Source organism: Microcaecilia unicolor, chromosome 11 (genome assembly GCF_901765095.1).
Source record: "Microcaecilia unicolor chromosome 11, aMicUni1.1, whole genome shotgun sequence".
In the NCBI taxonomy this organism is placed as follows: Eukaryota; Metazoa; Chordata; class Amphibia; order Gymnophiona; family Siphonopidae; genus Microcaecilia; species Microcaecilia unicolor.
Window position 1 is genome coordinate 142108995 of NC_044041.1, and position 27968 is coordinate 142136962.

Consider the following 27968-nt stretch of genomic DNA (forward strand, 5'->3'; position numbering starts at 1 on the left):
GGGAAGCCACTGCTTGCCCTGGGATTGGTAGCATGAATGTTGCTACTATTTGGCTTCTGCCAAGTACTTGTGATCTGGATTGGCCACTGTTTGAAGCAGGATACAGGGCTAGATGGACCATTGGTCTGACCCTGTAAGGCTATTCTTATATTCTTAGTCAATTAAACACTAAGAATTATTGGAGTTAACAAGCACTTAATTGGCAGTAATTAGGAAATACACGTAGATATGCCCTACGTCCTATTCTATAACATGTGCGCCTAAATTTCCTAGTGCACAACTAAAGGGGGGGCATAGCTGTGGGAGGGGCATGGGTGGGTCAGGGTATTCCCAGAAATTAGGCATGATGTTAGAGACTACTGGCATTTGTATGCCTAACTACCATTACTTGGGTGTGAGCATTTACATCAGCTTTTGGCCGGCATTAAGTGCTCACACCCAAAGTTAAGAGCAAGAAGGTAAGACGCATGTTGTACAGAGCACATTTTACAGAATACTAGCTTAGTGCCAATCTTAACAGTGCCTAACTTTGGATGCCATTTACTGAAGCTGGCCCCATATGCTTTGGAGAACTATTAGTTCAAAAATAATGGCATGTTTTGAAGGTTCATCTTAAAGTACAAGATGTGCCTAAATTTGCTTTCAAATTAAATTGCAACATGGGTGAGATTTGTTCCCCGCTTACAAAATATAGCGGGTTATAAATAAAGTTTTATTATTATTATTTTATTATTAGTACGAGTGGAGGGTCCTTTTGGTCACTTTAAATGTGGTGAAGGTAAATATTGCCAGTACGCCTTAGAAATTGACCATATTAACATTTCAGATTCAAGCTGGACTTTCTATTTGCGTTAGCGCACGGATTCCACGTGAATGTGTAGTCTATTGCATAATTTGCCCTTGTGGACTTTATTATATTGGGTAAACAAAAAGTATTAAGGTCTGCATTGGTGAACATTTAAGTATTTTAAGATGTAAAAGGGCAGAAGCCCCATTGGTAACACATTGGCAACAACAGTATCATACCGTGGATAATGTACATTATGTTGTTTTATTACAAATTTGCCTATCTAGGGGCGATAATGTCTCAGAAATACTTTGTATAAGGAAGAGGTTCATTTTTTACTGGAATACCGTGAACCCCAATGATTTAAGAGAAGTGAAATGGCCGTGACTGGCGGTTTGAGATTTCCCGCTGCCTGGTCATGTCATTGTGTCATACGCAGGGTATTTAAACTCAGGGCCGTGCCAACACGGTAAGCGGGGTAAGCACCGCAGGGGGGCGCCGACCTCTGGAGGGCGCCTACCGGCACCTTTTTCCTGAGGTCAACTCACTTGCAAAATGTTTTACCTGAAGCTGTGATTCTCCTCTCTCCCCTGCCCTCCCCTCTTCCACTGCAGTGCTCACTGAGGCAGGCAGGCTCTGCTGAAGTTGTTTGAAAGAATACAACCAGTGCTATATATGTCTTTGGTGTGGGAAGAACTCCTCATTCACGGTGAGCTTGAACAACATTCAAATTAAAGAGAACAGCCAGGTTTGGAGGGAGGTGTGCAAGTGAGACTGAGGAGAAATAAAAACTAAATAGTGTAATTGTTAAAATCTGTAAGTGGTTCAAAGTTTTTGGGTTTTTTTCTCTGAGCTTGTACACCGAGAGGAGGGCATGACTGCAATGATGTTTGCATAATTATCAGGTAACCGGATAGCTACAGCTAAAAGCCATTTAATTGGCTGATGGTTCCAACAGTAGTTTCAGAGGAAGTTTTTAGCTGACGTGTAGTGTAGAAGAGCTGGTAAGTGGAAATCTGATTGTTTTGGTGTTTGTTTTTATATAAAAGATTCTCCTTGGATAGGAAGAGTCTGTGATATGTGAAAATATATTTTGCTTTAATGAAATTGCTAAACTTTAGAGTCAGAGACTTATCAATGATCAGAAAAAGAAAGTCACCAGACAACAAAGGTAGAGAAAAATCATTTTATTTTCATTTTAGTGTTTGGAATATGTCCACTTTGAGAATTTACATCTGCTATCTTATTTTACAATGTATAGCAATTTGTTTCTAAGAATATTGCTGACAATTCCTGTCAGTGTGGCAAGTGGTGAGTAATCATTTTCAAGGTTAAAAATCATAAAAAACTAGTAAAAAATGCCCGTTTCAAAAGGGAAGGAAACGGGCGCTAGCAAGGCCATCCCCTACCCTCCCTCTCTCGCTGTTCCAGACTCTGCCGTCCCTCCGTTTTCAACCCCCCTTTCCACGACCCAGTCGACCCCCTTCTCAGTGAAAACCGTCCCCCACCGCCGTCCAGTACCTTTGCTGACAGGGGACCCCAACCCCCGTCAGTAGAAGTCCTGTGCTGGCCTTCGAGGCGTTGCTTCTTCAATGATTTTGTGTCCAAGTTGTTCTGCGTGCATCTGACGTCAGACGCACGCAGAGGAACTTGGACACAAAATCATTGAAGAAGCAACGCCTCGAAGGCCAGCACAGGACTTCTACTGACGGGGGTTGGGGTCCCCCTTCAGCACAGGTACTGGACAGTGGCGGGGGACGGTTTTCGCCGAGAAGGGGGGGGGGTCGACTAGGTCACGGAAGGGGGGTGCAGTGGGCTGTAACACAGGGAGAGGAGTAGGGAAACACGCTCCGCATGTTTCCCTACTCCTCCCCTTGCTTTGGTATCAGCTGTCACTGACATCACTGACATCAGTGCGTGCCTGCCTAGCAGACCACCTCCGAGGGAGGCACGGTCCCAGGCACATCCTGTTGGAGGTGAGAATTATTATATAGGATTATTTGCGATCAAGTACTTTGCAAGAAAGGCTTGTAAGCCTTGCCATGATTGCTATTGAGAATGATATATCCGCCCAGTTAGATATCAAAGATTTAATTACTAATTTCGTGAACATGAAAGCACGAAAAGCTAAGTGGTTGTAAACCCTCTATTTGTTCAGCAATCCCACAAAGATGCACTCCATCTTTCAGTTCCTATTTCCTTTGCATCTTGTGCCACACGGGGGGGGGGGGGGGGGGGGGCGCCAACTGATAGTCTGCAGGGGGGCACCAGAGACCCTAGGCACGGCCCTGTTTAAACTCAGTATTTTTGATGGTTGACATTGTGATAATCAGGGCCGTGCCAACACGGTAAGCAGGGTAAGCACCGCAGGGGGCGCCTGCCTTCAAGGGCGCCGCTGCGATGCTGCCCCGCCATACCGCTCCCGCTGCTCCGCCTCCCACCTACCTTAAAAAATTTTTTTGTGAAGCACAGTTGCAGGCAGCGTCTGCCCGGCTGCTTGTAAAACAAGTAAATCTCTTCTCCTCGTCATCATCGGGCCTCACTGTGTCCTGCCCTCCTGTGAGGTAACTTCCTATTTCCGCGAGGGCTGGACACAGTGAGGCCCGACGATGACGAGGAGAAGAGATTTACTTGTTTTACAAGCAGCCGGGCAGCTGCCTGCAACTCGGCTTCACAAAAGTTTTAGCAGCATATTTTAGCAGACAATGAACACAAAACACCTTAATGATTTCCCGGATCTGTGGGGGACATATTGAACCGTGACTGCACCCTCAGGATCAATGATGCCTTGAAGAAGGATCATGGAAAATATTTCTTCAGGATTCAGGGAGAGGATTTCAGTTACAGCTACAAAATGCCAAGCTCAACAAAACCATTTGTGAATGTAACAGGTGAGTACTGTTAAGTATTTTACGACTTTGTATCTGTCTGTTTGACTTTCTAGAATGATCAACAACATTTCGATCAAATGAACCAGACAGACGTGATTCATGTTGCTAAAGTTGGGGTACAGTATGGAGCATGTGGCTGGATTTCCCTGTACTTTCCCCTGGTACTGGCTCTTGTTTACTACCGGGGTAATAACTGCGGGAGGTAACTGTGACAGGAACTGTGTCAGGAAGTATTTTTTCACGGAGAGAGTAGTGGATGCTTGGAATGCCCTCCCGCGGGAGGTGGTGGAAATGAAAACGGTAACAGAATTCAAACACACGTGGGATAAACATAAAGGAATCCTATTCAGAAGGAATGGATCCTAAGGAGCTTAGCCGAGATTGGGTGGCAGAGCCAGTCGGTGGTGGGAGGCGAGGATAGTGCTGGGCAGACTTATAAGGTCTGTGCCAGAGCCAGTGGTGGGAGGCGGGGCTGGTGGTTGGGAGGCGGGGATAGTGCTGGACAGACCGCATGGGCAGCAGCGTCACTGGAAGCGCTCCCCTCCCGAGTCCCGACATTTCCAGCAGCAGAAACTTCCTTATTCGTTCATTCTGTGTCCCGCCCTCGAGGGGGCAGGGGACAGAGGAGCATGGATGGGAGGGCAGGGCTCAGGGAGAGAGGGGATGGATGCCTGGAGGGGGGCAGGGGAGCCAAGGGAATCGCTGGGTGGGTATGGATGGCTGGGGGGGGGGCAGGGGAGCCAAGGGAATCACTGGGTGGGTATGGATGGCTGGAGGGGGGGGGGGCAGGGGAGAGAAGAGAGTTGCAGGACATGGATGGAGGAGAGGGAAGGGAGAGAGAAGAAATGCTGGACATGGATGGTGGGGAGGGAAGAGTGAGGAATGAGATGAGATGAGGGAAAAGGAAGAGAGGAGAAAAACTGCACATGGATGAAGAAAATAGGCAGAAGCTGGATCCAGTGGACAGCTTTTAGTTGCGGATGTAGGACAAGAAATGAAGAAAAAAGGCGGAAAGTAAAGAAATAAATAATATATATAATTTTTTCATTTGCACTATACCAATCAAAAATGTTTGCTTACTAAAGTACATGATTAAAGAGAATGTGTGCTGTGTGTTTTGTGCCAGTGAAGAACTGAGATTCAGCAAAATGCTGTTTTTTTTCCCAGGATTGTCTTTTATAAGGTACTCCACTTTATTACATCTGTGATAAGCACTGTGATATCAAATTCTGTTCCTCATTTTGGTGTGGATTCTAAGTTTATCAGGTATAATAGTATTGTTATTTTTAAAGTCCATAAGCCATTATTAGCCATGCCGACTTGGGAGTAAGCAAAGAATTTAATTTAGTTTACATGCCATGTCAATCACAATAAAGTATAAAATGACATATAAACAACATACAATGGAATGGAACTACTCTCTGGGATTTTGCCAATTACTTGTGATCCTGGATTGGCCACTAACAGACAAGATGCTTGCTCGATGAACCCTTGGTTTTACCCAAAACTTCATGTTTTATGTTCTTAGAACTGATAAAATTCCTGTGAGAAAAATAGGATATTTGAATGAAGTTCTCAGTTCTTCCCTGCTGAGCAAGTTAGATGCTTTAAAATTACTTATGTATCTAGCAATGACAGAAACTCACTCCAAGGTTAATCAGTCTCCATGTAAGACTACTTCCCATTTTGGATAGCAGCATAAATTTTATCTACCTGTGAGTTATTTTTTCAAAATAGTATTTTTTTATAGAATTAGTTTTTTGAATTATATGATGTCCCTCCCATACGCTCAAGGCCCAGCGCTAACAGTCATGTTCAAGTATTCATACTCTTGAGACACCAGCACACCCTTGTGATATAGAAGCACCAATATACTAAGAATGTGGAAAGGCATGCATTGAAGCCATTATGAAATACCAAATTACTTAAGGCAATAATATATTTTTATTTTTAGTTATATTTGTACCCCATGCTTTCCCACTCATGGCAGGCTCAATGCGGCTTACATATACAGGTACTTATTTGTTCCTGGGGCAATGGAGGGTTAAGTGACTTGCCCAGAGTCACAAGGAGCTGTGCCTGAAGTGGGAATCGAACTCAGTTCCTCAGGACCAGAGTCCACCACTCTAACCACTAGGCCACTCCTCTTGCAAATTATAAATATTACTTGAAGACAACATGCTGGGTCTTGCGAGGTAGTAAGCACTATATAATAAAATGCGTCATTAGTGCCTATAGACCAATCTTTTTACTTGTAACTAACAGCCATCAGAAAGATGTGAATAAAACACTGGCCCAAGGAGTGCAAATACTGTGAAATGGTGGAGTGCCACATGTGGGCTACTGCCAGAAGACTAGAGCTTAACCTTCCTAGGGCAAAGAAAAAAAGTCTACGTGGAGGGGCATAATCGAACGTGAACGCCCATCTCTGAGAACGGGTACGTGAAGGGGCGGGGCAAACTATATTTTGGAAAAAAATGGGCATCCATCTTTTTTCCGATAATATGGTTTGTGCCAGCCAAATGCATCGGATTTGTGCGGATTTGAGCTGGGTGGTATCGTTTTTCAGCAATAATGGAAACCGAAGGCGCCCAGCTCAAAAACGACCAAATCCAAGGCACTGGGTCGTGGGAGGGGCCAGGATTCGTAGTGCACTGGTCCCCCTCACATGCCAGGACACCAACCGGGCACCCTAGGGGGCACTTGTAACAATTAAAAAAATAAAGTTAACTACCTCTGAAGTCCATAGCTCCCTTCCCTTGGGTGCTGAGCCCCCCAAATCCCCCCCAAAACCCACTCCCCACAACTCTACATCATTACCATAGCACTTATGGCTGAAGGGGGGCACCTAGATGTGGGTACAGTGGGTTTTGGGGGGCGGTAGAAATCCACTGCACCCACTAACAACTGCTCCAGGGACCTGTATACTGCTGTGATGGAGCTGGGTATGACATTTGAGGCTGGCGTACAGGCTGGAAATAAAAAGTTTTTAAAGTTGTGTTTTTTGGGTGGGAGGGGGTTAGTAACCACTGGGGGAGACAGGGGTGGTCATCCCCGATTCCCTCCGGTGGTCATCTGGTCATTTAGGGCACTTTTTTGGTACTTGTTCATGAAAAAAAAAAGGGTCCAAAAAAAGCGACTCAAATTCGCTCTAAAAAGTCTTTCTTTTTTCGATTATCGGCCGAGTACGCCCATCTCTCCTCGGCCGATAAACATGCCCCAGTCCTGCCTTCACCACGCCTCTGACACGCCCCCGTCAACTCTGGCCGTTTCCGTGACAGATTGCAGTTGAAGATGCTCAAAATCGGCTTTCGATTATACCGATTTGGGCACCCACGGGAGAAAGACACCCATCTCCCGATTTGGGTCGAAATATGGGCGTCTTTCTCTTTTGAAAGTAAGGCGGATAGTGTTGCATCTCAATGCAGGCCACAACACCCACCTATGTAAATTCCACAATCTGCCTCAGAAGTTGCTGTTACAAGGAGTGCTAGCAAGCTTCAAGAGAAATGGCAGCCTGACAAACAAACAAACTAATATCCTAAAAAATAGCAACATTTAATTAATGATACGTCATGTTGTCCAAAAATCCAAAACCAAATCTGGATCTAACAACCAGCTTCAAAACAACCAAAGCTTGAGCAACATTCTCCAGACAAAATTTATTTATCAGTTTTATATCCCATATTATCCAACTGAACTAAATGGGTAACAAAAACACATACATAAAATGCAACCTAATCATAAAATACAAAGGACAAAATAAATCAAATCAATTCTTGTGTACTGCTAATATCTCCTTTCCATGGTTCAGTGCGGTTTACACTGTAGGTGAGACAAACGCTGATAATGTTAGTATGAGGTATACGAACAAATATAAAACTTAAAAAAAAAATTAAAATAATTAAAAATCATTGCTCAATAAACAGACCTTAAAACAGTCAGCCACATCCAATACAGTCTTTTGAAATAAATATGTTTTGAGTTGTTTTCTAAATAACATTAGTGAAGATATCTGCCGTAACTCTAGTTCCACAAAGTTGGACCAGCGATGAAAAACATCCTGGAGCGATCCTCCTCTAGCTGATGCAATGAGGTTACATCTAATAGCAGTTTTCCTTCCTACTGGGCCAATAAATTTTCAAACCTTTTGAAATAGCAACTGGGCATCCTGTAAAGCTTTAAATACCAACAACAGTATTTTAAACTTAACCCAAGTAACTGGAAGCCAATGTAATTTAATGAGTTACAGGGTAATATCACATGGGCAGCAGAGTTTTATGCTACTTACAAAGCTGTTAAAGAAGATTGAGGGAGACCAAAATAAAGGGAATTACAGTAATCCAAATGCGGTAACAGAAAACTTTGCATTACCAAACGAAAATGTTCTGGTGATAGCAAATTCTTGAGTCGCATTACTATCTTGATTTGGGAAAAAAAACAACAACTTTTAAATTACAGATTTCTGTGGTTATTAAAAGAAGGATGAATCTAAAAATCACACTCAAACCTTTAACTGAATTCAAAACAGGTAAATAACACCCTCCAAATTAAAAGTTAAAGGTGGTACTTGATCACTAAGTGACAACCAAAGTTGTGTTTTTACTATATTCAAGGATAGATGATTAACAGACATCCATGCTCGAACTGTATGCAAATAAAGTTCACCCAATTTAAGCCCTTCATGTATCCTTTCAGGTACCAGAAAATAAAACTGTAGATAACTGTATATAACCAATAACCCAAACCAGGTATACAAGAAGATCAAATAATAAAGCTGACATTGATGAACCTTGCGGCAGACCTGAATCCAAAGATTTAGAATGAATTTGTACAACTTGAAATTGCCATTGTACTAAATATAACTTAAATCATAAAAGTACATAAGTATTGCTGTACTGGGACAGACCAAAGGTCCATCAAGCCCAGCATCCTGTTTCCAACAGTGGCCAATCCAGGTTACAAATACCTGGCAAGATCCCAAAAAAGTACAAAACATTTTATGCTGCTTATCCCACAAATAAGCAGTGGATTTTCCCCAAGTCCATTTTAATAATGGTCTATGGACTTTTCTTTTAGGAAGCCTTCCAAACCTTTTTTAAACCCCGCTAAGCTAACCGCCTTTACTACATTCTCTGGCAACAAATTCTAGAGTTTAATTACACGTTGAGTGAAGAAACATTTTCTCCGATTCATTTTAAATTTACTACTTTGTAGCTTCATTGAATGCCCCCTAGTCCTAGTATTTTTGGAAAGAGTAAACAGACTCTTCAAGTCTACCCTTTCCACTCATTATTTTATAGACCTCTATCATATCTCCCCTCAGCCGTCTTTTCTCCAACCTGAACAGCCCTAGCCTTTCCTCATAGGGAAGTTGTCCCATCCCCTTTATCATTTTTATTGCCCTTCTCTGTACCTTTTCTAATTCCACTATATCTTTTTTCAGATGCGGTGACCAGGACTGAACACAATATTCGAGGTGTGGTCGCTCCATGGAGCGATACAAAAGCATTATAATGTCCTCAATTTGGTTTTCCATTCCTTTCCTAATAATACCTAACATTCTATTTGCTTTCTTAGCCGCAGCAGCACAGAGCAGAAGGTTTCAATGTATCATCAACGACGACACCTAGATCCACTTTCTTGGTCGGTGACTCCTATTGTGGAACCTTGCAATACTACTACTACTTGCCATTTCTAAAGCGCTACTAGACATACGCAGCACTGTACACTTGAACATGAAGAGACAGTCCCTGCTCAACAGAGCTTACAATCTAATTAGGATAGCCAAACAGGACAAACAAGAGATAAGGGAATATTAAAGTGAGGATGATAAAATAAGGCTTCTGAACAAGTGAATAAGGGTTAGGAGTTAAAAGCAGCATCAAAAAGGTGGGCTTTTAGCTTAGATTTGAAGATGGCCAGAGATGGAGGTTGACATACTGGATCAGGAAGTCTATTCCAGGTATATGGTGCAGCAAGATAAAAGGAATGGAGTCGGGAGTTAGCAGTGGAGGAGAAGGGTGCAGATAAGAGAGATTTACCCAGTGAACGGAGTTCCCGGGGAGGAATGTAGGGAGAGATGAGAGTGGAGAGGTACTGAAGAGCTGCAGAGCGAATGCACTTATAGGTCAATAAGAGGAGTTCGAACGTTATGCGGAAACGGAGAGGAAGCCAGTGAAGTGACTTGAGGAGAGGGCTAATATGAGCATAACAACACTGGTGGAATATTAGTCATGCAGCAGAATTTTGAACAGATTGAAGAGGAGAGAGATGGCTAAGTGGGAGACCTGTGAGAAGCAAGTTGCAATAGTCTAAGCGAGAAGTGATAAGAGTGTGGATGAGGGTTCTGGTAGTGTGCTCAGAAAGGAAAGGGCGAATTTTGCTGATATTATAGAGAAAAACGACAGGTTTTAGCAGTCTGCTGAATATGTGCAGAGAAGGAGAGGGAGGAGTCGAAGATGACCCCAAGGTTACGAGCTGAGACAGGAAGGATGAGAGTGTTATCCACAGAAATAGAGAATGGGGGAGGAGGAGAGGTTGGTTTAGGGGGAAAGATAAGAAGTAAAAGAGCAGACTGGAAGGAAGTCAGCAAGAATTTGAAATGTATGAAGTCAGCATGGGCATGGGATTTCAGCCAAAGGCGTTCGGCAGAGCGGGCACAGGAACGTAGGTAGCGGATTCTAGAGGTCAGCCAAGGCTGGGTTTTGGTACGTTTTACAGAACGGGGAATGGGAGGAGCTATAATTTGGGTTCCTCTTTCCCACATGCATCATTTTGCACTTGCTCACATTAAATGTCATCTGCCATTCATACGCCCAGTCTCCCAGTCTCGAAAGGTCCTCTTGTAATTTTTCACAATCCTCTTGTGATTTAACAACTTTGAATAACTTTGTGTCGTCAGCAAATTTAATTACCTCACTAGTTACTCCCATCTCTAGGTCATTTATAAATATGTTAAAAAGCAGCGGTCCCAGCACAGACCCCTGGGGAACCCCATGAACTACTTTTCTCCGTTGAGAATAATGACCATTTAACCCTACTCTCTGTTTTCTATCTTAACCAGTTTTTAATCCACAATAGGACACTACCTCCTATCCTATGATTCTCCAATTTCCTCTGGAGTCTTTCATGAGGTACTTTCTCAAACGCCTTTTGGCAATCCAGATACACAATATCAACTGGCTTACCTTTATCCACATGTTTGTTTATACCTTTAAAGAAATGTAAAAGATTGGTGAGGCAAGATTTCCCTTCACTAAATCCATGCTGGCTTTGTCTCATTAATCCATGCATTTGAATATGCTCTGTAATGTTGTTCTTTATAATAGTCTCTACCATTTTGCCCGACACCGACGTCAGGCTCACTGGTCTATAATTTCCCGGATCTCCTCTGGAACCTTTTTTAAAAATTGGTGTTACATTGGCCACCCTCCAATCTTCTGGTACCACACTCAATTATAAAGATAAATTACATAATAATAACAATAGTTCCAGAAGTTCTTTTTTCAATTCTATCAGTACTCTGGGATAGATACCATCTAGTCCAGAAGATTTGCTACTCTTCAATTTGTCAAATTGCCCCATTACATCCTCCAGGTTTTTAGAGATTTGGTTAAGTTTCTCCGACTAGTCAGCTTTGAATACCATTTCTGGCACCGGTATCTCTCCCAAATCTTCCTTGGTGAAGAATTCATTTAATCTCTCCGCTATGGCTTTGTCTTCCCTGATTGCCCCTTTTACCCCTTGGTGATCTAGCGGTTCAACTGACTCTTTTGCCGGCTTCCTGCTTTTAATATACCTTAAAAATCTTTTGCTATGTGTTTTTGCCTCCAATGCAATCTTTTTTTTTAAAGTTCCTCTTTGTCTTCCTTATCAGCGCTTTGCATTTCACTTGACATGCCTTATGCTGTTTTTTATTATTTTCAGTCGGTTCCTTTTTCCATTTTCGTAAGGATTTTCTTTTAGCTCTAATAGCTTCCTTCACCTCACTTTTTAACCATGCCGGCTGTCGTTTGGTCTTCCTTCCTCCTTTTTAAATACAGGGAACATATTTGGCCTGGGCTTCCAGGATGGTATTTTTGAACAGCATCCACGCCTGAAGTAAATTTTTGACCCTCGCAGCCGCCCCTCTGTTTTTTTTTCACTGTTTTTCTCATATTATCATAGTCTCCTTTTTTAATGTTAAACACTAACACGTACTCCAAAGCTAATATCAAATCTGATCATATCATGATCACTGTTATCAAGCAGCCCCAGCACCATTACCTTATCAAAGATTCCAAATGAAGACAAGTAAAATCTCATGATTTACAATAAAGCAACGTCCAGTGAAACAAAAAAATTTTTTTCACATCTATCAAAACCCACTCTTATTTCATCAAGCACTGATATCAGCAAAGTTTTTATGCTATATTTTGCATGAAACCCCAATTGAAAAGTATCAAGTAATGCTTCTTGTTCAACAAAATCTGTCAGTTGATAAACCCCCCCTCAGAAGGGACACCACCTTGTAGTGATGGAGGGGCTTCTGTGTTTCAATGACTCAGAGGGCTATGCTGAAGGGTTACCCATATCAGACAGGCCTCTGAGGAGAAACCAGACAAAGAGTGTCCTAAACTGGGAGAGTGTAAGATGGCGACCTGAAGTTCGTATGCCCAATGGCCCAGCTGCCCTCTGAAGTTTCGTATTCTTTATGTAAATTTCCTCTCTGCAATTGCAGTTACCTTAACTGAGAGGAAGGGGACAACCGGCGGTCAGCCGCCAATGGCCAGCGTTTTGTCCCCTGAGCAGCAAGTGCGGGACCGCTGTGCGACGAACTGCCCACAGATGAAAGGGTTGGCGAATCCTTTGATTAGCGCCGGCGAAGGAGCATCGACGCTCTTGGACCTGGAAAAAACAACTCCATCACTCCCGAATTATTCAACCACCATGTCCAAAGGAGTGGAGGAGTGAGTTAGAGGAATATGCTGAAACGGAGGACGTTTACAGCAGAACCCGAATCGGCAGAACTACTCCTAAACACCTAAGAGAAATCAACTTGGAGTTTTTGGCTCCCGTGGAGGTTACATTGAATACCATCTGGAAGGCGCCTCGGGACCTAACGGTGGCAGTAAATAATTTTGTTTCAGAAAATTTTGTTTCAGATATAATTTTATTAGAGAGTTACATGGACAATTTAACTTTGAGAGTGAAAAATTGTTATAACAAATGATTCTACAAGAGCAAGAAGTGGTTATGATTTTGAAAATGATAATAGACCAGAAACTTTGAATAATAAAATGAATATTATTATAGATGATTAATATCGAGATTATTGTTTTTACCAGAATTCCGGGTAACATAGTAACATAGTAGATGACGGCAGAAAAAGACCTGCACGGTCCATCCAGTCTGCCCATGACAAACTCGTATGTGTATACCTTACCTTGAATTTGTACCTGTCCTTTTCAGGGCACAGACCATATAAGTCTGCCCAGCAGTATTTCCCGCCTCCCAACAGACCATATAAGTCTGCCCAGCAGTATTTCCCGCCTCCCAACCACCAGTCCCGCCTCCCATCACCGGCTCTGTTACAGACCGTATAAGTCTGCCCTCCCCTATCCTCGCCTCCCAACCACCACCCCCTCTTCCCCCCAACTGCTCCGCCACCCAATTTCAGCTAAGCTTCTGAGGATCCATTCCTTCTGCACAGGATTCCTCTATGCATATCCCACGCATGTTTGAACTCCGTTACCGTTTTCATCTCCACCACCTCCCGCGGGAAAAAGTTTTCCTCAGAAATATTTCCTCAATTATTACTTTAAAAGGAGTGAAGCCTGTGAAAACTGGGATTACTTTAATCAGTGGGATTTGAATTAGAGACTTTAGTATATGTATTGATAAATAACTTCTGGTTTTTAAAAGAGAAAGAATGTAATCAGATGTATTATTTCAAACTAATATTGGACAATAAGTATGTTTTCAATGAAATGATTTGACTATACACCGTATTGGCCTTGAAGAAGCCAACCAGATGATCAATGTGGAATAATGAATTAGATGAGTAATATCTGGGGATAATCAGGTTAATACCACTTTTTTTTTTCTATTTACTGTTTAATTGATCTCCTTGTCTTGTTTCACTCTCCCTATTTAGTGGTCTAAGGAAGAGAATAGAATTACCTGACTGAAATAATTCCTATTTATTACTTTCTCTGTATTTCCAGCAAGTTGTTTTATCACTTGTAAAAATTTAAATGGTTATAAACAAAACAAACTGTTGAACAAAAGCATAAAAAAATAGGAGTGGAAAGCTTCAAAGAACATGCAGAGCTAGCTGTTTCAACACTAAAATCTCCTGGGACATGATGGGGCCCACATCAGCTAAAGGCAGGCTCCAGAAAGTCTGTGGAATAAGGGAAAACAGATGTAGCATGTTCTGCCCATGATTAACAGTTTGTGGTATTCAGAGACTTGCACAGGAATGTTGTATGAGAGAATTAGTCAGAGGCCCGGTATAAAACTAGAGGGGAACAAAGAGGTAGTAAGCATTTTTGAATTTTTCTTTGTCTGTGTATAGCATTTTGATTTGCCTTAAGCTTGCTGTATATTGCTTGTGTGTGTAGATATGCTTTGAGTACAGAAATGCTTCCTGACTACCCCAATTGATGGTAATCAGAGTAAACTTTTTATAGTAAATATGAAATTCGTCTAATCTTCTCTACAAAAGTGGCGAGCCAGCCAGGAGCAGGCCGCACACGGAAAAGAGAAGGCGAGACGAAGGACAAATTAAGTGTTTGTTGTTAATGAAGTTTTTTACAGGATTGAAAGCAAAGCAAGCGTTGTTTAAACCTGATTTCTGTGCACCACGTAAGTGGACGTGATCAACCTACTGACGTGGACATACAGGTGACGACTCCTGGGCTTGCTAAAAAGAGAAATAAGAAGACGCGTGAGTAAGCTTACACTGTGGCCTTATTACTGGTATATTTGTTTAGCTTTGTAGTTTTCTTTTTTGTATATTTTCTTTGTTTAAGTGCATTAGTATATTTTTGTAGGTTGTGGCTCTATAGGAGAAATTGTAATAGTCAGAATAAAATGGAAGGGAAAGGGGCGGATAAGAAAGAACAGCCCCCTGTATTTTCTTTGTATTTAGATTTAGATAGTTCAAAAAAATGCTCCCCTTTGCAGCATGTCATAGAATTATTTCCATTAGAAAAAAAACAGATTGAAAAAACACATGAGGAATGGATCAAATATGATTCAAAAGATTCTGTTTTGAGCTGGTCTCAGTATGGATCGTTTGATCGTCCAAAATTATTATCTCTCCTGGAATACTTACAACAAAATAAAAAGCAGAAGAAAAGCTTAGAGAAGCATCTTACAATTTGGAATTTATTTTCTGTAGCAGCAGATCTTTTTCATGCAGATGTAGAAAAAATACAGCGAGAACAGGAAAATCAGCCTTTGGTTCAGCCTGAAGGTTGAGGAATGTCATCTGTTTTTGATTTCTCGGGTGTCTGGCTTAGGCTGCAGGATAGAAAGGTCAGGAAGAACTGAAATTTGTTTTGTTCCTTTTAAAAGATTGTTTTAGATTAGATTTAAATAAGTTTGATTTTGTCTTATAAGGTGATCTCTGTTTATTTTAAAATATGTGTTGTTCTGTTTGATTGATAAGTTCTGGTTCTCTATGTGGAATGTCTTTGCAATTTAACTTTATTTAACCCTTTTTTAAGTGAGATTCCTGCAGTGTTAAGAGATCATCTGGCTTGAATTAGTCACAGTCCTAGCTAGTTCTGTGTGTAGGGCTAATAGGGGAAAGAGGTGATTTAAAATCTCTAATAACCTCTGAACAATATGATTTGTCAGCAATATGGTCACTATGCCTCAGAATGTTATCAGAATGCAGGAATGCCCCAAGTACAAATGCAGACGCAGCAAGGATTAATGCCACAAGTAGTAGGGATACCTGCGAGTGCCCCGCAGACTGCCTTACAGCAGCCGGCGATGCAGTCACAGGGACCAGGGGCTGCAGTACAGAGACAAGGCACTGTAAATGCCTTTCCAACTTGGCAGAATACTCCAGACCAGTGCTATTGACTGGAAGCGGACCCGTGTCAGGAAGAGGGAATGATTTTCAGGTTAGACACAAGGGAGCCCTTTATTACATTGACAATTGGAAAATATGGAACTCCTGTGAGATTTTTGATAGATACAGGGGCGAGTACCTCTGTGTTATGTGCAAAACCGCAGGGAGTTAAGCTTTCAAATCAGTATAGAACAACAGTGGGATTTACGGGGATAGAACAAAGAAAAAGGCTAACAGAACCCACTCTGGTGCGCTTGGAATGCCAACCGCACGGTTCAAGGGAGGCTGTGGTACCCTTCTTAGTGGCACCTGATTGCCCAGTAAATTTGTGTGGTAGAGACTTATTGTCTCAATTAGGACTGTGTTTAGATTTTGGAAATAAAGAAATACCAAGTTTGCTCACTATGGTCCAACAGTTGAATAATGAAAATAAAGTAAGGGTTATGGAAGAATTACCGCAACATATTTGGAGTACAAGTGATTCACCATATGGACTAGCCGTAAATGCAAAACCCCATAAGATAGAATTAATAGAAGGGGCACAGGGCCGAAGCAAGACCCTTACCCCATACGACCTAAATTAGTATCCAAAACCTTGGAACACATTGGTAAATTATTGAAATGTGGTATTATTGAACCTTCAGTATCCCCGTATAATACCCCATTGTTTCCGGTCCCAAAAGGAGAAAACAATGTAAGGATAGTACATGATTTAAGAGAGCTAAATGAGGTTACAAAAAATCAATTTCCGATTTGTGCAAATCCTGCTACTCTTTTGCATACCCAGAATATATATGCGTACAATACTGTTATTGACTTGTCTAATGCATTCTTTTCAATACCTCTTCATCCAGAGTCTAGGGATTTGACGTCATTTATAGTACAGAATGAGGCATACAGGTGGACTAGGATGCCGCAAGGCTTTACTGATAGTCCATCGGTATTCTCAAAACAACTAATGATGGATTTAAAGGATTTCAGGAGTCACTTGCCTGACACGGTGTCATTGTTTGTCTATGTAGATGATATTCTACTGTCTGCTGAGACTGAAGCAGAATGCCTAGATTGGACTAGAAAATTATTTTTGTTATTAGGAGAGTTAGGATATAAATGTAACAAGGAAAAATGTGTTATAGCTCAGTCTACTGTCACCTTTTTAGGACAAAATGTTTCAGCAGAACATAAGGTCATTATACCGGAAGTTATATCTATTTTAAATGAAACCCCGGTACCGCAAACTGTTACTCAGTTACGTGCTGTTTTGGGAATGTTAAATTACTGCAGACAATGGATACCAAATTATACACAAAAAGTAATGAGACTTTATAAACATTTGAAACTGCCCGCAGCCACACCAAAGAATACATTAATTGTATTGGAAGAGCAGGATAAGATAATATTGGCTAAGATTGTGAGGGATTTGTTATCCCCAGGACCGTTAGCAGTAATAGATATCCAATCACCTGTGCATCTATGGGTAAAAGACATGGGAAATAGTTGGGCAGCTATGATTAATCAAAATAATGAAGTAAATGCACCAGTAGCTTTTTTGTCAGGCTCTTTTAATCATGTGGAAAAGGGAATGAAAGAAATACCAAAGTTACTGACAGCTATAGTGGCTGCAGTAGGTAAATGGAGAGCACAAATGCCTTTTGTTCCTATTGTAATACATACTAACCACACGATTAAAACGCTGTTGAGCCCTAGCCAGACGGCATTGACAGCCACTAGATTTGGAAAATATCAAGCAGTACTTTTAGGACAAGATATAAGAATAATACCATTAACTAAAGAACAGAGAAATAAGATAGATCTGCTTTTTCCTGTCAATCTAGAGGGTGAGATCGATACTATAGAAATCCCTACATTTCACTATCTTACTTTTGAACCTTTATCTGATGGATTAATATGGTTTACAGATGGAGCTTGTGAAAGGACTGTTGCAGGCTTTGCCTGCGTGCAGGTAGATGAGAATCTAAGAAAGATAATGCAAGTACAATATAAAACCCCTCCTGACCAGACTGCACAGCATGCTGAACTTTTAGCCGTTATTACGGCCTTACAACACACTGATATGACTCAAAATGTCACTATATATACTGATAGTGGTTACGTTGCAAGTTCACTACAGTATCATATATTAAAATGGCAGCGTAGGGGGATGATAACCAGTGCAGGTAAAAATCTACAACATTATACATATTGGAAATTGCTGTTTGAAATTTTGGCTAAAAGGGAACGTGAAGGTAGAAAAACTGCAGTTGTGTGGACCCCGGCCCACACTGAAAGGCCAACCTTTGAGGCACTAGGTAATGCAATGGCTGATGCAGCAGCAACGGAGGTGGTTAAGCAAAGTGAAAAGATTTTGTATAATACTAGACAGACACAGGAAGGGCCACTTACGAATGTAGATAAGATTGAAATGTGGCAGCCAGAGGGACAGGAAAGTGAAAAATGGTTGAAGAGAGGATGTATGAAATTGGGAAGTGAATGGTTTAATGCAGAAGAAGGATTACCTTGTATGCCAATGAGTCAGGTGATTAAGGTATTGGCTGAGTGGCATGCAACCATGCATTGGAATAAGGAAACAATGAGGCAACAATTTGAGCAAAGATTTTGGACTTTAAAAATTGATAACTTGATTCAACAGGTTGTGCAAAATTGCATGGTATGCAATATTAACATACCTAAACGAGGTCCTAAAATATCACCTGGGACACTTCCAATACCAGAAGGCCCAGCAAAAGAATGGTATATTGATTTTACTGATATGATTGTTCCAGTGCAGGGAAAAAGGTATTTGTTAGTTTGGGTGGATGCTTTCTCAAGGTGGATAGAAGCATTTCCATGTAAAAGAGAGACAGCACATGAGGTGGTACAATGCCTGATAACTCACATTATGCCAAGGCATGGGTGTCCGTCTAGAATAATTTCTGATAACGGGACACATTTTAATAACAGTGTTTTGAAAGAAATGGAAACGATTATGGGTTTAACACACAGAAAAGTATCAGTGTATCGCCCCACCTCCAATGGTTTGGTGGAGCGCTACAATGGCATTTTAAAAACAAAGTTGAGAGTCTTACTAAAATCTCTCAATAAAGAAATGGTGGGAAAATTATATACATGGCTTGATGTATTGCCATTAGCATTAATGACAATACGGGCCCAACCTAATGGGCGTACAAAATTGACCCCATTCCAAATTCAGACAGGACGTCATTTCTTCCCGATGCAGACAGCAAGTACTGATAGCACAGCTCAGTACTGGCAAAAGCTACAACCTATGTTGAACCTGACAAGTGATATGATCCGAACAAATGTAGCATCACAGGCAGGGACTACTAATGATGTTTGTGCTTTTAAAGTAGGTGATCTAGTACTGCGAAAGAACTTTACACATAAAACATGGAAGGATCCTGTGTATGTAGGGCCTTTTGCTATCACGGCCCTTACTCAGACTGCTGCCCGTCTGGAAGGTCATACTTCTTGGATACATTTATCAGATATTCGACGAACTAATAATATTGAAGTGGACAAAGAATAAACATGATGGTATTGGACTGTTGTTTATTAATCTCAGCAGAGTGGACAATGAGCACATATGAGGATAGACTTGTTACAGCGGACAAGATGTTGAATTTGACTAATTGTATCATATGTGCCCACATCCTTGTTCTTGCCAGCTATGATGTATGGGACTACAATGATAAAATTGAGTGGGCACCATGACTGTGATCCCAATAATACCTGTGTAAGGGATGATGAAAACCTTCATTGGACAAATGAGACTATTTATATTGCTTATGGACAAGTGCCCACAGACATCATGTTGGTGTCTGATTAATAGTATGACAACTAAACACATTCCCCCGATAAAGTGCACTTACATGCAGAATGTTGTAACAACTGATTCAATGAATGTTATGCTTTTAATTTGTGTAATTCTTAATGCCACATCAGCTAATGAAAAGTAAGAATGAATGACAGTGTATTCCCCTGTGATGAAGCTCACTGTCCTATAAATTATATACCTCAAGAGATATAAATTTTGTACCCTAGTACAATTGAATCTGTTTAATGCAACATGTATTAGCATGTTTGCAAAGATGTGCCAGGATGTTTTTAAAATGATAATGATAACTGAAATCAAGAATGAATAGAACTTTAATAGGTCAGCCAAAAATATTGAAAAAGTGTGCAGAAACTGAATGCCACAAACATGGGGGAGGAGATCTAGAAGGGAGGTAAGAAAACAGACTGGAGCTGAAACAGATGTTTGAGGCCTGAAACAATCAGTCCTCAAAAGGGAGGATTTGTTGAACAAAAGCATAAAAAAATAGGAGTGGAAAGCTTCAAAGAACATGCAGAGCTAGCTGTTTCAACACTAAAATCTCCTGGGACATGATGGGGCCCACATCAGCTAAAGGCAGGCTCCAGAAAGTCTGTGGAATAAGGGAAAACAGATGTAGCATGTTCTGCCCATGATTAACAGTTTGTGGTATTCAGAGACTTGCACAGGAATGTTGTATGAGAGAATTAGTCAGAGGCCCGGTATAAAACTAGAGGGGAACAAAGAGGTAGTAAGCATTTTTGAATTTTTCTTTGTCTGTGTATAGCATTTTGATTTGCCTTAAGCTTGCTGTATATTGCTTGTGTGTGTAGATATGCTTTGAGTACAGAAATGCTTCCTGACTACCCCAATTGATGGTAATCAGAGTAAACGTTTTATAGTAAATATGAAATTCGTCTAATCTTCTCTACAAAACAAAAAAAAAAAAAGATAAAAAACCCCAACTTTTCCATCACTTTTGAACTAAAGATTGGAAGTAGGATGAAAATTCTCAACTTTAGTTGGATCTAATGAGGGTTTTTTTTTAAAATAATGGCCTAACTGTTGCCTTTTAATAATGAAGGTACTTCATCCGTCTTCCATGAAGAATTAATAATTTTAGCCATTGAAGGAACTACATCTAGTTTCAAAGCTTTCAAGACACTAGTAGAGCATGCACTGAATGGGTTATTTGAATTATTCAACATATCACTTTGATAACATCTTGAAAATTAATAGATGTAAACTCTGACCAAGCTTCACTATCAGCAACCTCGAATTTGCCACAATTTGAAAACTAATTCACAACAGTGTTTATCTTACTTTGAAAATAAGAAGCAAGTAATTAAGAAGACAGAAAAGAGACATCTTTCCTTGGTTTACCAATGATTCAACAATATTAAACAGTTCTTTTGGCTGAGAAGATGCTTTCAATTTTCTCATCATGCATTTTTTGTTTTAGAAATTAATACAGAAGTTTTATAATTATTTAAAGCTTCATTGTAAGCATTTTGGGTGTAAGCGTCAGGACATGACCTCCATTGCTGTTCTTTTTTTTTCCAACTCCTTATTTTTTTTGTTTCAACTCTAAGGTATACCAAAGAATGATGAATTGGCCTCTTAAAAGGGATCATTTCTAAAGGTGCTATTTTCTCCAATACTAAAGTCCAAAGAGTCATGTAAACAAGTTATCCCATCAGACAATAAAGAAACCCCAAGAGAATTCAATATTGGGACCCATTATTGCCTTAAATACTGAAGTTGATAATCTGGACATTTAAACTTTGTAATTACTTTGTTAGGTTATTACAAACCTCACATGATGACAAAACAAATTAACTTATGATCTGACCACGAAATATTCAGAATAGATACTCTCAAATTCTCACCAGGCCCACACAGGTCTGCACTAAGAAGCCCCTCCATATGTCTCAATGCAGTCCTATGACATCACAGGTGGCAGAGCTAGGATGGTCCAGGAAGGGAATACAGTTGGTAACAGGGAGAGCAGCAGACTGTCAGATGGTAAAAGCACCACAACCGATGTTCTGGGTAGATAAGTGCTCTGTTAAGTGCTGTGTCTTAAGGCCTGGCGGCTAGCAAAGAATGAAATCACGCTATAATCGATAATGGATGAGGTAATCTCTCTCAAAAGAATACTTCAAGATAACCACTGTAAACTAGTGAAACTCAAAGAACTCTCATACTACTGGTACTACACACCAGAGACTTTTAAGGATTTTTAAATCTGGCTCTGGCCTGCATTGGCATCAGTATGGAATGAGTAGAGATATGGTCCATGTATTTTCTCCGATTTTTTAAAAATTTACTACTTTGTAGCTTCATTGCATGCTCCCTAGTCCTAGTATTTTTTGAAAGAGTAAACAAGTGATTCACATCTACCTGTTCCACCACTCATTATTTTATAGATCTCTATCGTATCTCCCTCAGCTGTCTTTTCTCCAAGCTGAAGAGCCCTAGCCGCTTTAGCCTTTCCTTATAGGGAGATTGTCCCACCCCCTTTGTCATTTTTGTGGCCCTTCTCTATATCTTTTCTAATTCCACTATAACTTTGAGATGCGGTGACTAGAATTGCACACAGTATTCGAGGCGCAGTCATACCATGGAATGATACAAAGGCATTATAACATCCTCATTTTTGTTTTCCATTCCTTTCCTAATAATTCCTAACATTCTATTTGTTTTTTTTTTTTTTAGCTAGATGTGCCCCAAGAACTGGGTTGAAAACCTCTAGTCTAGAAGAAATAAACATTCGCATCCTCGGAATCAAAGAAGGTACGGAGGGATCAGATCCCATAGTCTTTCCTACCTAAACTACTCTATACTAAGTTCGATAAGTCACTTGAGATAGAATGAACACACCCTCAGAAACAATTCCCCAGGCCCTTTGCCCTTAAACTTCTACGATATCCCCATTCTACAAAAAAGCAAAGATCAAAATGCCATTAATACATGAAGATCATTATATTTCTGGATTTAAGCTATGGTCCAGAAGAGAAAGAAGTTTTTAACCTGTCATGATCATTTGAAGTCCTTTGGGGCCCAGTACAGCCTGCTGTATCTGGCATTGATGCATGTCACAGTAAACAAAATCACATACTCTTGTGAGGATCCGGAGGCACTGCAAAAGTTCCTGTATTCATTTTGAAACACAACTATTTCATGCAGCAGTCTTATACTCATGGTAAATTAATTCCAATAACATAACCATATTGTTAAGCCAATGTTAAATGTAAGTAAATAACTAATTATTTGCTCCTTATATGAATCTTCTTTTGTAATTCTTGTAATTAAGCTAAATCTAGCTGTATTAATATATTTCTTTTCATGCCTTTTCACAATTTATGTTTAGTTTAATCATTTATGGAAAAAGCCTTTCCTCAATTTTACCCACTTATTGCACAATAAGTGGGTAATGATTACTATCTTAGCTCCCTCATATTTATTTTTGGGTTTGACATAGCAAATATACACTTTACTTGGATCTTTCAGGTTGTTAATTGTTGATATACACTGACTTCCACCCAAACAGAACACTTTTATGTGCTGGTGCAAACATATCTACTATGGAAAATATCATAAAGTAAATATACTTCTAATTTATCACTGCAGATTGGGTAACCAATTTTTCCCTCCCTCCTATTTGGTTACATATTGCTGGTACCAAATTTTATAAATTTGGGGGGTTGGTACCTGTTAGCATGGTTTATTCTCTGTTCTACCCAAATGTTTGCCTTTGTATTGTTGTGTGCCTATCCTCTCAAATTTCTCCTATTTTAATACAGTATGTTTTCTTCTCATATACCCAACCTAGCAATATCTCTGATACTCAGCACATATTAATTTGCTCTTACTTCAACTATGTGCATAGTCTCTCTGAATATTAAAGGATTAAATGACCCTATTAAAAGAAATAAATTAATAATATACCTTAAACACCGATATTGCTTTAATTCAAGAAACCCACTTACTAGAATCAGACAGTGACTCAAGCTCATTTTCAAAGTACTTAGCCTCCCAAAGTTCCATAGAAACCTATGGAACTTAGCCTCCCAAAGTGCTTTGAAAATATGCCTCAGTAAGTGCTAAAAATGACAAGAATTATATCTTAATAGCCTATTCTGCTTTTTTACTTCACAGGTCTCTTCAAGCCATGGCTACTAGACATACTTTTGATAATTGTGACAGATGGATAAATGTAGAACAACTTTACATACATGTACCTAATATAGATGACCCACAGTTCTTTTACACCATAGCATCAGAATTAGCTTCCACAGGTACTACTCCCACAATATTTTTTTTTTTGGGGGGGAGGAGATTTCAATCAGATACAAGAAGAGAAAATCCTAATCCCACCTTGGAGAGAAAATCCAAATCCCCCTTTTGCCAAACCAAAGCAGGTTTAAATATCTCCTCATTAAGAAAACTTCTTAGGCCTCTTAGATCCATGGCGTCTAATCAATACAACAGCACACAATAATAACTTTTTCTCTTCCCCACACTAAACTATTCAAGAATATATTACTTTCTAAGCTCTAGGAGTCACCGACCAGGAAAAGGATTGAGGTGTCATTGTTGATAATACTTTGGAACCCTTTGTTAGTGTGCAGCAGCAGCTAAGAAAGCAAATAGAACTTAAGGTATTATTAGGAAAGGAATGGAAAACAAAAATGAGAATGTTATCATGCCTTTGTATCACTCCATGGTGCGTCCACACCTTGAATACTGTGTGCAATTCTGGTCACCGCATCTCAGATATAGTGGAATTAGAAAAGGTACAGAGGAGATGATAAAGGAGATGGGAAGACTTCCCTATGAGGAAAGGCTAAAGTGGCTAGGGCTCTTCAGCTTGGAGAAAAGATGGCTGAGGGGAGGTATGATAGAGGTATATAAAATAATGAGTGGAGTGGAATGGGTAGATGTGAATTGCTTGTTTACTCTTTCAAAAAATACTAGGACTAGGGGGCATGCAATGAAGCTACAAAGTAGTAAACTTAAAACAAATCAGAGAAAATATTTCTTCACTCAATGTGTAATTAAACTCCAGAATTCATTGCCAGAGAATGTGGTAAAAACAGTTAACTTATGCAGGGTTTAAAAAAAAGGTTTGGATAACTTCCTAAAAGAAAAGTCCACGCCATCAATAAGAAGGACTTGTAGAAAATCCATTGCTTATTTCTAGGATAAGAAGCATAAAATCTATTTACTATTTTGGGATTTTGCCAGGTACTTGTAACCTGGACTGGCCATGGTTGAAAGCAGGATACTGGGCTTGATAGATCTTTGGTCTGTCTCAGTATGGCAACACTTATGTTCTTAAAAGCTTAATGCCACATGTAACCCACACTGATATACGTGGCCAAACTATTTTGGATCATTTAATTATATCCCTGACCCTTTCAGGCATATCAACTCCTACATCTAATGCTCCTTGGAGATTTAGTCCAGCTCTCCTCAAAGATGAAAAATTTACTGCTCTCATCTGACAAAATTTAGAGGAACATTCCACAAAAAAATCCAATTTCAGAATATCCCATTAATATTTGGTGGGACGCATTTAAAGCCACAATTAGAGGTACTATAATAAACTATACTGCAGGCTTAAACAAGGAACATACAAAAACAAAAAACAAAACAATAACAGATTCAGACATCAAACAACTAGAAAATGAATACTTAATGGATCTCAAAACCTTTTTAAAATGACAAAATCTGAAATATAAATATAACTCCTCGCTATCTCGGGAAGCATTATCATCCATTTCTATGCAAAAATCATAACTTAATACATTTCTTGATTAGCTTTCGAAGGTTGCCCTTCTTCGTCAGATCGGAAATAAGCAAATGTGCTAGCTGACAGTGTATATAAGTGAAAACATTCAAGCATTACTATGACAGTCTGACAGGGTGGGAGGATGGGGGTGGGTCGGAGGTATGCATGGGGACATCAAAGCATATCATTGATATTCTAATAGGATGGGTGTGGATAGGTGAGGGGTGGGGTGATCAACAGAGACATACAGCTTTATGGTTTATAATGGGCTAGGAACCCCAGGTCCTTGTTAAGTCCTTTCTGTTGGGTATTAAAATATTCAATCATTCTGACTTCAACGGTTTTACGTTCTTGTATGGTTTTAAAGTTACCTTTCAGTATTCTCACTGTGAAATCACTGGTACAGTGTCCTGGTTCTGTGAAGTGCTGTCCCACCGGGGTGGGGGCCCTACTGGCTGTATTGTTCATGTGATGTCTATGTAAATTGAATCTTGTCTTAAGCTTCTGGCCTGTTTCTCCAATATAGCATCCTTCGTTACATTTTTTACACTGAATGATATATACCACATTGGAAGATGAGCAAGTGAAAGATCCCTTTATGTTGAATATCTTTCCTTTGTGGGTAACTGTGGGGTCCTGTGAAATATTTTGGCATAGTTTGCAACTGGATAAATTACAGGGACGTGTGCCCTTCTGTTCCTTTTCAGTCTGTGAAGGAAGTTTACTTCTGATTAGCTTGTGTTTTAAGTTGGGTGGTTGTCGGAAGGCCAGCACTGGTGGGGATGGGAATATCTCTTTCAGTAATTCATCCTCCTGGAGTATAGGTTGTAGATCTCTTATGTTTTTCCTCAGTTTTTCCACCTCTGGATTGTATGTCACTACAAGGGGAATTCTGTCTGTGGATTTTTTCTCCTTGTACTGTAGCAGATTCTCCCTGGGTGTTTTGAGGGAGGAGGCAATATTCTTGGAGATTATTTTGGGGTTGTAGCCTTTCTGTTTGAAGGATGCACTCAGGCTTTTAAGGTGTCTGTCTCTGTCCCCTGGGTCAGAGCAGATACGGTGGTATCTTGTGGCTTGGCTGTAAATGATGGATCTTTTTGTATGTGAAGGATGGAAGCTGGAGTTGTGGAGGTAGCTGCATCTGTCTGTGGGTTTCTTGTATATAGATGTTTGTATACAGCCATCACTGATTGAGACCGTGGTGTCCAAAAAATTGACTTTTTCTGGGGAGTAGTCAATTTTGAACCTGATTGTAGGATGGTATGTATTGAAGGCAGAATAAAATTGTTTCAGAGTTTCTTCACCCTCCGTCCAAATCATAAAAACGTCATCGATGTACCGGTAGTATTTTAGAGGTTTGGTCTGGTGTGTATTCAGAAATCTCTTCCAGCTCAGCCATAAAAAGGTTGGCATATTGGGGTGCTGTCCTGGTGCCCATCGCAGTGCCCATTATTTGCAGATAGATATCATTGTTAAAGCGGAAGTAGTTGTGAGTTAAAATGAATTTGATTAATTTTGTAATAGTTTCTGGTGAGTATTGATGGTCCAGTGTGGATTTTTTTAGGAGTCTTCCACATGCAGCTATGCCATCCGCATGTGGAATGTTGCTGTATAGTGATTCTACATCCATCGTGACCAGAAGGGTGTTAGGTGGTAGATGCTTGATATTTTTCAATTTATTCAGAAAGTCTGTGGTGTCTTGTATGAAGCTGTTAGTTTTGTGTACGAGAGGTTTCAGAATTCCCTCTATGAATCCAGATATTTCTTCCGTGAGTGTGCCAATACCTGATATGATTGGTCTGATTAAAATATGATTTTATTTTGTTTGATTTCTATTGATAACCTTAAGAGTGGACTAACACGGCTACCACACTCCTCTACTTATGCAAAAATCGAAATACTACGCAGAAAGTAATAAATCAAGCCTGATACTTAAAATCAGAAAGAAAGAACTCCAGAATTTCCCTTATCAACAGATTCACAGAATAAGTATACTGATGAATCAAACAGTGCAACAGTTTACAAATTATCATCAAGATTTACATAGCTCGGAAATCACTTTCTCTGAACTTCTTTTCAAAAATGTCTCAGAAAATATAAAACTAGAAAAAGAAATCACAACTCAGATCCTAAAAGCAATGAAATCATTACAAAAAGTCAAAGCTCCTGGCAACAATGCCTTTAATATCGAATTCTATTTGGTCTTTCACAATATTCTTGCTCCTAAACTACATCAAAAACTATTATCGAAATTAAAGGCTGCTTCTTAGAATCTACAATTAATACTCTCCCAAAACTGGATAGAGATTCCACAAAAGTAAAAAATTATAGGACTATTTCCCTAATCAACATCCTATATAATAAAACTCACCCTCAACGTTCTGAGGACACTGACGTCAGTGTCACTTCCTTTGGGCACTTCCTTCGGGTTCGAAGGGTTCGTGGTGGTGAAGTCACTGAAATCACTGTCTCTGGGCCCCGCCCTCGCGTCAAACGTGATGATGTTGAGGGCGGAGCAATGGCGTCACAGAGCGAGGGCAGAGCAATGGTGTCAGTAGTTTCACGACTCAGGAGATGAAGGTGGCGTGTGT

General features: G+C 40.2%; 1 long non-coding RNA gene across 1 annotated transcript; it reads right to left on the minus strand.

Annotated features, from left to right (window-relative positions):
* Nucleotides 1-7048: 7048 nt before the first annotated feature.
* Nucleotides 7049-27953, minus strand: LOC115480593. The gene is made up of 3 exons (XR_003943846.1): nucleotides 27942-27953; nucleotides 17812-17817; nucleotides 7049-8125 (listed from the first exon to the last, which is right to left on the minus strand). It is a non-coding gene; the product is annotated as an uncharacterized LOC115480593 (long non-coding RNA).
* Between the last annotated feature and the right edge of the window lie 15 nt (nucleotides 27954-27968).